We start from the raw sequence: 10,000 nt of genomic DNA on the forward strand, positions 1-10,000 counted from the left end.
CTTGTCATTCTGCCTCACAATATATTTCTTCTTAGGTTGTGAAACACCAATGAAGCACCAGAATTCCCAGTATAATTATACTTTCACATTCAGGATAACATAAGACATGCGTTCGCTGGCACCTTTTCACCCACACACTAACTACCTTATTTACGCAGAAATCTGTCACGATTTACAGCCACCAACTTGGAAAAAATCGAGTTTGTTGTGAATGAATCTGAAGAGAAACTATGCAAAACATTAAAAGATTCATTCTAAGAGTAAAGACAACAATAATAGATGTTGGGGGTCGTTGAACAGGATTCTTTTCGTAAAGACAACAATAATAGGTCTTGGGGGTCATTGAACAGGATTTTTTTTCACAAAGACAACAATATGTCTTGGGGGTCGTTGAACAGGATTCTTATCATAAAGACAACAATAATATGTCTTGGGGGTCGTTGAACAGGATTCTTATCATAAAGACAACAATAATAGGTCTTGAGGTCGTTGAACAGGATTCTTTTCATAAAGACAACAATAATAGGTCTTGGGGGTCATTGAACAGGATTCTTTTCACAAAGACAACAATATGTCTTGCGAGTCGTTGAACAGGATTCTTTTCATAAAGACAACAATAATAAGTCTTGGGGGTCATTGAACAAAAATCCTGGTTACTGAGTTGAAAAAGGCTGAACATTTCCCAAGAAAAATAAATTGTTCTAATTAAAGAAAGATAAAGTATTCATTCCTTAACTTCTTTCCGCGGAAGGGAAAGACCGTGATAATGGGACCAATAAAGCACGTGAGAGAGAGAGAGAGAGAGAGAGAGAGAGAGAGAGAGAGAGAGAGAGAACCACCTCCACCACCATCACCACTACTGCAGAGGAATTCTTTTACTTCCTCCTCATCCACCACCTCCTCCTCCTTCCTCCTCCGCCCTTATATTGCAGCCCCAACGGCAGCAGCGGCACCATCACAGCTACCACCACCACCACCACGCCCGATCAATAAGCCCGCCCACCGCTTCAAACACACAAACACATGCACACAAACATACACTGCAGATTGGAAACTTCTAGTATATAACGACCCCTCTAACATCTAAGTCTCTCTCTCTCTCTCTCTCTCTCTCTCTCTCTCTCAAGCACCCGACACTAAACAAGAATAACGCCGTTAATTATAAACTAGGAGCCGAAGGACGCAATGCCATCTAGCGGGGAAGCCTGAAACACTTTCTAAAAGGAACTGATAACAGGAAGATACATTCTTACATATGAGAGAGAGAGAGAGAGAGAGAGAGAGCACTTCGTGGAAGAAGGGACAGAAGCAAAAGAATCTTATAGTACACCTCTAGGGTGGGAATGGAAATAAGAAACGATAATATAAACAATCACGGTAAAAGCAACAACAATAAGCGCTACGAGTCAGTAAGGAAAATAATAACGAATAAAGTTGTGTACCAAAGTCAAGCGAAAATCCGCAAACAATGATAATTTCGTCAGTTACAAGAAATCTCGAGTTTCAGAATCACAGGGAAAAGCTGATAAAAAGTCTTAAATTGAGTTTGGAGAAATTTAGCCGAGATGTTAACGCCCTGGGAAAGAGAGAGAGAGAGAGAGAGAGAGAGAGAGAGAGAGAGAGAGAGAGAGAGAGAGAGAGAGAGAGAATGCGAGGTTTTAGGTAGCTCTTACCAATCAAAGTAAGTTTTGGGTCAATCTATAGTGATAAAACTTTTATTAGGAATATGATTCTGGTAATATTATGCTGAAAGAAATATTTGTTACGAGAAAAAAATCACACATATAAACGCACATTAAACACTTACGCAATATATATATATATACTATATATATATATATATATATATTATAATATATATATATATATATATATATATATATATATATATTATATATTCTCACTGTATATCACGACGCCATAGTTCAAAAAAGCAATAATCTGTGATAAAATAATGTCACGAATATCACGAACATGCGGTAATAGATAGAGTTCTTCGAGGGTCAAAGGGTTCGAGGACGTAACAGCGTAGATACGAGATCGTACAGAGGGTGCAAGGACAACCCTGAGGAGAGAATATAATCTGATAATTTCAAATTACAAATACAGACATGCATAGAGAGAGAGAGAGAGAGAGAGTTGCATAAACGAATCACCGATAACAGAGAGAAAGAGAGAGAGGTCTCAAAGAGGGACGCAATGAAGAGGACAAGAGGAAGGCGTGGGCGAAAAGGTCACGTCCTTGGTATGGCTTAGGCCGACCAAAAACTCGCTCACAAAAATCCATCATGATTTTACGGAAGGCGTGTGTCGAAAGAGAGACCTTACCTTACCTTACCTTACCTTACAGTTCGTTCGGGTTGCCCCAGGTCCCTCAGTGTGAGGCACCTCTAATGTCTACCAGAGAGTTGCTAGTACATCTTCCGGTATATTTTGCATCTTCCAATCTTGGATGGTCTGGGATGCAGTTTAGATATTTGTCGAGCTTATTCTTAAACACATCTACGCTCACTCCTGATATATTCCTCAGATGAGCTGGCAACGCATTGAATAGACGCTGCATTATCGATGCTGGTGCGTAGTGGATTAATGTCCTGTGTGCTTTCCTTATTTTTCCTGGTATTGTTTTGGGCACTATTAATCTACCTCTGCTTGCTCTTTCTGATATTTTTAGTTCCATGATATTTTCTGTTATTCCTTCTATCTGTTTCCATGCCTGAATTATCATGTAGCGTTCTCTTCTCCTTTCTAGACTATATAATTTTAATGATCGTAGTCTTTCCCAGTAGTCAAGGTCCTTAACTTCTTCTATTCTAGCTGTAAAGGACCTTTGTACACTCTCTATTTGTGCAATATCCTTTTGATAGTGTGGGTACCATATCATATTGCAATATTCAAGTGGACTACGAACATATGTTTTATAAAGCATAATCATGTTCGCTTTTCTTGTTTTGAAGTGCCGTAACAACTTCCCATTTTTGCTTTACATTTTGCCAAAAGAATTGCTATTTGATCATTGCATAACATGTCCTATTCATCATCACACCAAGGTCTTTAACTGCTTCCTTATTTGTGATTGTCTCATTATTAGGTCCCCTATATGCATATAGCTTTCCTTCTCTGTCTCCATAATTTATTGATTCAAATTTATCAGAGTTAAATACCATCCTATTTTCCTCTGCCCAATCATATACTTTGTTAAGGTCTCTTTGTAGAGCGTTCCTATCTTCATCACAAGTAATTTCTCTACTTATTCTTGTGTCATCAGCGAAACTACTCACTACCGAATCCTTAACATTACTGTCTATGTCTTCAATCATAATAACAAACAGTATTGCAGCTAACACCGTACCTTGTGGCACACCGGATATTACCTTGGTTTCATCCGATTTCTCATCGTTTGCAATAAACTATCTGTTTTCTGTTGTGTAAAAATTCTTTTAACCATCTTCCTATTTTATCTACGATATTGTGTTTTCTAATTTTCTTTGCTAATATATTATGGTCTACTTTGTCAAAAGCTTTTGCAAAGTCTAGATAAACCACATCTGTTTCATTTCCGCTTTTCATATTTTTGAATATGTTCTCACGGTGGACTAACAGTTGGGTTTGTGTACTTTTTCCAGGTACGAAACCGTGTTGTCCTATATTAAACAAATTATTTTTTATTAAATGTTTCATAATATTTTTCTTCATTACCCTTTCATACACTTTCATAATATGTGATGTTAGACTCACAGGCCTATAATTACTTGCCTCAAGTCTTGATCCACTTTTGAAAGTAGGGGTGATATATGCTAATTTGTGCTCATCATAAATCTTGCCTGTATCTACACTCTGTCTTAATAATATTGCAAGTGGCTTTGCGATAGAATGAACTACTTTCTTTAACAAAATAGCAGGGATTCCATCAGGCCCTGCAGCAGCTCCATTTTTAATTTCATTAATTGCCTGCACAATATCAGCTTCATTAATTTCTATGTCAGCTAGATATTCACTATTTTCGTCCCTTACTTCTATATCATTATCTTCATTATCTATTCTAGGGGTGAATTCTCTCTTATATCGTTCTGCCAGTATGTTGCAGAGAGAGAGAGAGAGAGAGAGAGAGAGAGAGAGAGAGAGAGAGAGAGTATGGCTGGGGTGGGGTGGGGGTGTCGTAGATGGGGCTACAGGGAGCACCAGAAAGGAGATTTGTTAATGCAATATCACAGGGGATTACTTTACAGTCTTTTACCGTAAATGTTTGGAATTTCACAAGCCTTGCTTCTTATTACCATATATCGCAATCGTTCATGCTTCACAAAGCAACAAGAAATCTAATCAACACATACCCAGATAGGCAGGCATAGAAAAACACACACACACACACACACACACACACACACACACACACACACACACACATATATAATATATAATGATAATTATATATAACTATATATATAATATATATTACAACAGTTACATTATACTTTTTTATCACATGTTGGCCGAGTCGGTAGAGTCACTGAATTCCTGATTTCTATGTGCGCTGGTTCGATTCCACGAGAACACGAAATTATTGTCAACTAAAAAATTCCCCTCCGGTTAACATATATGAAAATATATTAATTCCGAGGTAGAGCGAATCGGATATTAAAGGACATTTGTAGCTTAATGCATAAATATATATATATATTGGGGAATTCTTGGAATCAGCATTCAAAATCCCAGAGCAATTATGATGCAGACAAGGATATGGAGACTTCACTGTGTTTTACCTTTTCTAATAAACCACCAAGTTGCTGTATCTATTAAAATAGAATAAGGAGGATTATATAGCATCAAAATAAACAAATGTGAAATAGCCTCTAGTTTTTTTTCACACCCTCTTACCTGAACTCTGTTGATTCTTGAAGACAGAATGCAGAAACCTTGACATTTTTTTAAACCTTCACTTTTTTTATGAAATTCTAAGAGCTCAGCTTGCGTTTAAATGAGAGAGAGAGAGAGAGAGAGAGAGAGAGAGAGAGAGAGAGAGAGAGAGAGAGAGAGAGAGATATTAATTATTAACTTCCCCTGTTACCCTTCATAGTCCACTTTCTTTCCTATTACATTTGACTATATGCCTTCTTATCAAATTTACAGCAACAATCACGAAAACATACAAGTTTGGTAGCCGGTTAACCTTCAAAGTACCTACTTCAATTTTCACAATCCGGTTACGCTAAATAAGTATTAGTATATCTAGTGTAGTCTAAAATAGTACAGATCTGGTTTTCACAGACCCAAGAGTATAGTTCTATGAAGTACTTGCGAACATACACATGGCTAAAAAAAAAAATAACTACCAAAATCTTCCAGCCAACAGAATGTCTTCTTTCAGCTGAGCAAAGACTTCTGAATAACAGATCCTACAGAATATAGACTGAAGAAACCATGTGCTCCCACCTTTCCCAAGTCAATGACGTCAAAGACAGTGCCCTGAAGAAATAGAGGTATTTTGGCATTCGTGGACACTGATGCTTGCAAGAGAACACTCACCTGTAGGAAAGAAGAAAAATTGTCAATTACTTTAATGGTTAAAATTCACTGCATTAAAAAGATTGGCCAATAAGTATATGAACTCCCTGCTGCTTCTAATAATAATAATAATAATAATAATAATAATAAGATAATAAATTTAAAAAAAAAAGGAAAGGGCGTTTTTTACCGTTTTATGCTGATGAAAAGAATGGTCTAACCTATTTAATGACACACACACACAACCACACACACACACACACACACACACACACACACACACATATATATATAATATATATATATATATATATATATATATATATATATGTGTGTGTGTGTGTGTGTGTGTGTGTGCGTGTGTGTGTGTGTGTCCAATGCGGGATGCCATACCGCACTTTTACGCACACTGCAACGAAAACAATTCCCCCCAAGTAACAAGCATAAGCACACCAGGAAGAGGAAACACATCGCGTCTCTAAACTTTGAAACTCAGGATCCCATTCCCAAATGCATTAATCCGCCCGAGAACATTAAATTTCCTCTGGAGAGCTTCTTAACCAGTCGTGCATAATTTATCAGTGGACATATCTTGCTGAATTTAAAATTCCAAATGCAAACAACCGGAAGAAGAACGAAGGGCCGAGGTACTTACGAATGCCGTGGGTTAGTTTAAATGTTAAGTAATTCTTATTCACTTTGTTTAAAATGTTTCGAAAAAAAAATTAAACTATCAAATAAAACGGGGAATTCCTTCAACTGAAAAGGCGAGATAACAAGGAATATATATATATATATATATATATATATATATATATATATATATATACTATATATATACTATATATATACTATATATATATATATATATATATATATATATATATATATATTATATATATAGAAAACGAGAAAGGCTATAGCGAGACTCACACTCACTTCTGTTATAGTCTCGTTATAGTCTTGCTATGGCCTCTCTCGTTATATATATATATATATATATATATATATATATATATATATATATATATATATATATATATATATATATATATATATATCCACAATTATATCCACTTTTACAAAAATACAGAAGACACAAAATACACTAGTCGCAAACAAGTACTTATAAAATCATTTTAATCAATATGGTACTGCAGGACTATATGCCATCAGCAGCATACCGCACACGTCAATTTGCCCAAGAGCACACAAGAAGAGTCATAATGATCAGCTGTTAGAGATCATCGGCATGACATATTTATAGAGAGAAGGAAATTGTAAATAAAACGTAAGTGTTCAAATATAGTTATCATTATTAATCAGATCTACAACACATGACATCAGTGGAAGGCTGCATTGGGAGGTTAACTTCTGATACTGAGGAGAACGAATACTTCAAGGATACATATTAGAAAAATAATATCTATGATAAGTTCGTTCATTATTCACGAAATACTGGATGCTTACTAACATAAAAAATAATCATCTCTAAGAAACACTAAAAATTAATTTATAAAACGATTTAATAAGTGCCGCCTTTCAAATATCGAATGAAAAGAGCACAACTTAGTGCATGGTATGGCATGAAGACTTACCTCTTCTCACCAATGTCCATATAAGGCTCTCATTGAGAAGTTACAGCCTAATTCGTTTTAGTCGTAAAGGACCCTGACCTTATGAATTTAAAATCAGATCAAGAAGGTATATATGATTTCACACATTTAATATCTAACTCGCTCTCTCACTCCCTGTATATGTATGTATCATCTATCAATGCACACACACATACACATATATATGTAAGTATGTTCGTGTTCGCGCATGGCCTTTCTCATGGCCTAAAAAAAAAAAAAAAAAAAAAACTAATATTTATAAACTCGCTTTTGTAAAGGACACTGAGTAAATTGTAGCAAGAATGAAAATAACCTTTAAAAGGTCTGGCCAAGTCTGCAAGCACGAAGGTAGGAGTGCTCCTTAAATTATCCCCGCAAAGCAGCTTGAGTGCTCGATGAAAATGTATCTATCCTTGCATAAATTAATATATATATATATATATATATATATATATATATATATATATATATACATATATATATATATATATATATATATATATATATATATATATATATATATATATGTGTGTGTGTGCGTGTGTGTGTGTGTGTGTGTGTGTGTGTGTGGGAATAATCATAAACAGCCTTTGAGCAGCCTTTTAAAAGATAAGAGATACTTACCGTGCACCCTAGAAAGTAGAATAGCTCTAAGAAAAATTTCCTTGAATAGACTGTAATTATGACTAATACCTCTTTTCCTTACCACAACCAAAAACAACATTTTCCGTTCCAGTAATCAATATTATCAAATGTTATCTCTGTTGCTTATCCTCTTCTCTTCCTTTTATCTGTAAGTACAGCCTTAGGAAGCTCATAAAAGATGCATGACAAGTGTTCCAGATCCTCTTCAACCTATACAACAGCGTCTCGCTGGTCATTTCTTTCCCCCAGACATTGTTTACAGAGTTAGGACTGAAATTACTTTTAAGCCCGAGAAATTCCTTTCTCCTTTTCTTGAGTTTGGCAACACCTAGGACAAAATTACGCTAAGATAATGTACAGACTCTCTCTCTCTCTCTCTCTCTCTCTTATAAAAGAAATAGGTCAAACATGAGTTGCAATACACACGGCTTTGTTCCGTTATCAACTGCCTTATGCACATGCCATAATGCACGCATACTTATTTGTATCTGTGTATGTACATGTGAACACGCTAACAGACACGATTTCTTTCAAAATAACGTCATGCAACTGTTGTTATCGATCGATCGTTTCGCTAAACGAGTTCACTAAACGCGTTTATGCATCGCGTCACATAATACCGTGGCACTCACGAGCGGGCTATAAATTATTAATGTAAGACCAGTAGACTTCTATTTATTTTCACAATTTAACGTACAACTGAAGTATAAAGCGTTGAAGTTGTAAAGAAATTTTTATTTAAAAATTAAATAAAAATTTATACAGAGGAATCTCATCTTTAAAATATGCGGGAAAAAATATATTTAAAAACTGGAAAGTTATGCATGCATCATTCAATACGAATTTGGAAAACTGGCACATATCCACTGTTATAACATTAAAGAATAAGGTTCATGGAGTCAGCCACAGCCGTCGACGTGTACATACAAAACCGAGAAATCATTGAAAATCTTGCTGTTTAGACCTCCAGTGATATAGGGCATGACTTGGATTTGATATTTCACTTCAAATCTGCAGTGAACGCGCACGCACGCACGCACACACACACGCGCGCGCGCAAACACACACACACACAAACACGCGCGCGCGCAAACACACACACACACCAATATCTTTTATTACGACCAAATACTGCAAGGCACTTTACGTAGGATCACTTTTCCAAACATAAATTGTTCTCTACCTCATTTTATCTTATACTAGAGATGCATAAATACATATAAGTCACGTTGATGCCCAGATGCTGTTGGTAAATCAGCCCCGCGACCAAGTTTTGGAATATAAGCATGGGACTTCAAACTGCATTCTCAATAATCATAGCCTAGAACACTGTATAACACCTTACGAATGTCAATGGCTGTGAATCACAATGAAACCGGGAAAACCAAGTAAGTTGGACTGAATAGTATACGGCATTACTCTAACTTCTTCTTTTATCAGGATAAACTCTCCACATACGAAATACCACATCAGTACAGAATATGAAAGCAGTCAAAGATATACAGAAACTTACTTGATTTTTTCCTATACACAAAAGAAAGCCGATCAAGAGGGCAACAAAATACCCTTACTTAAGCAAATTTCAAAGAAAGGAAGGTAGAAATAGGGTTTAAAAAATCCAGTGGCAGTAAATGTTCATCTTGAAATTAAAGTGAATAATGGGCGAAGAGAGAATGATTTTTGAACACCACTGAAACCTACTGCCACCCACACCATCTACCAAAAAACCTTAAGTTCAGTGAAGTAAAATGAAGAAATTCGATGATTTGCAAAAACATTATAACCGAAAATTTTAAGTCGTTAAAGCAGAGGCAAGCAAAAGCAGGTTTACCTAAATGTAAGTACGCGTGCTTGGCTTGATTCCAATTAGAGAGATTACAAAGTTCTTGCTTTTAAGGACTGATGATTCCTTGAGGCTGCTTGTGTTTATTTAGTTATACTTTTCCACTCTGTTATGTACATAAAATATTACAGCTGGACGGAACAAGTTTCCATCCTCATTCTCTCTAATACACACACACACACACACACACAAGCTCTGGCACTCCAATAAACAATGAGAGAGAGAGAGAGAGAGAGAGAGAGAGAGAGAGAGAGAGAGAGAGAGAGAGAAAGTTTACATACACTCCAGATGTATCAACAAAATCAACAAAAGATAGGTACATATAAAATGTAAAAATATTTTAAAAAATAAATAAATAAAACATCTAACACAGAGAAATGTAAACACATGA

Source organism: Macrobrachium nipponense, chromosome 24 (assembly GCF_015104395.2).
Source record: "Macrobrachium nipponense isolate FS-2020 chromosome 24, ASM1510439v2, whole genome shotgun sequence".
NCBI classification, from domain to species: Eukaryota; Metazoa; Arthropoda; class Malacostraca; order Decapoda; family Palaemonidae; genus Macrobrachium; species Macrobrachium nipponense.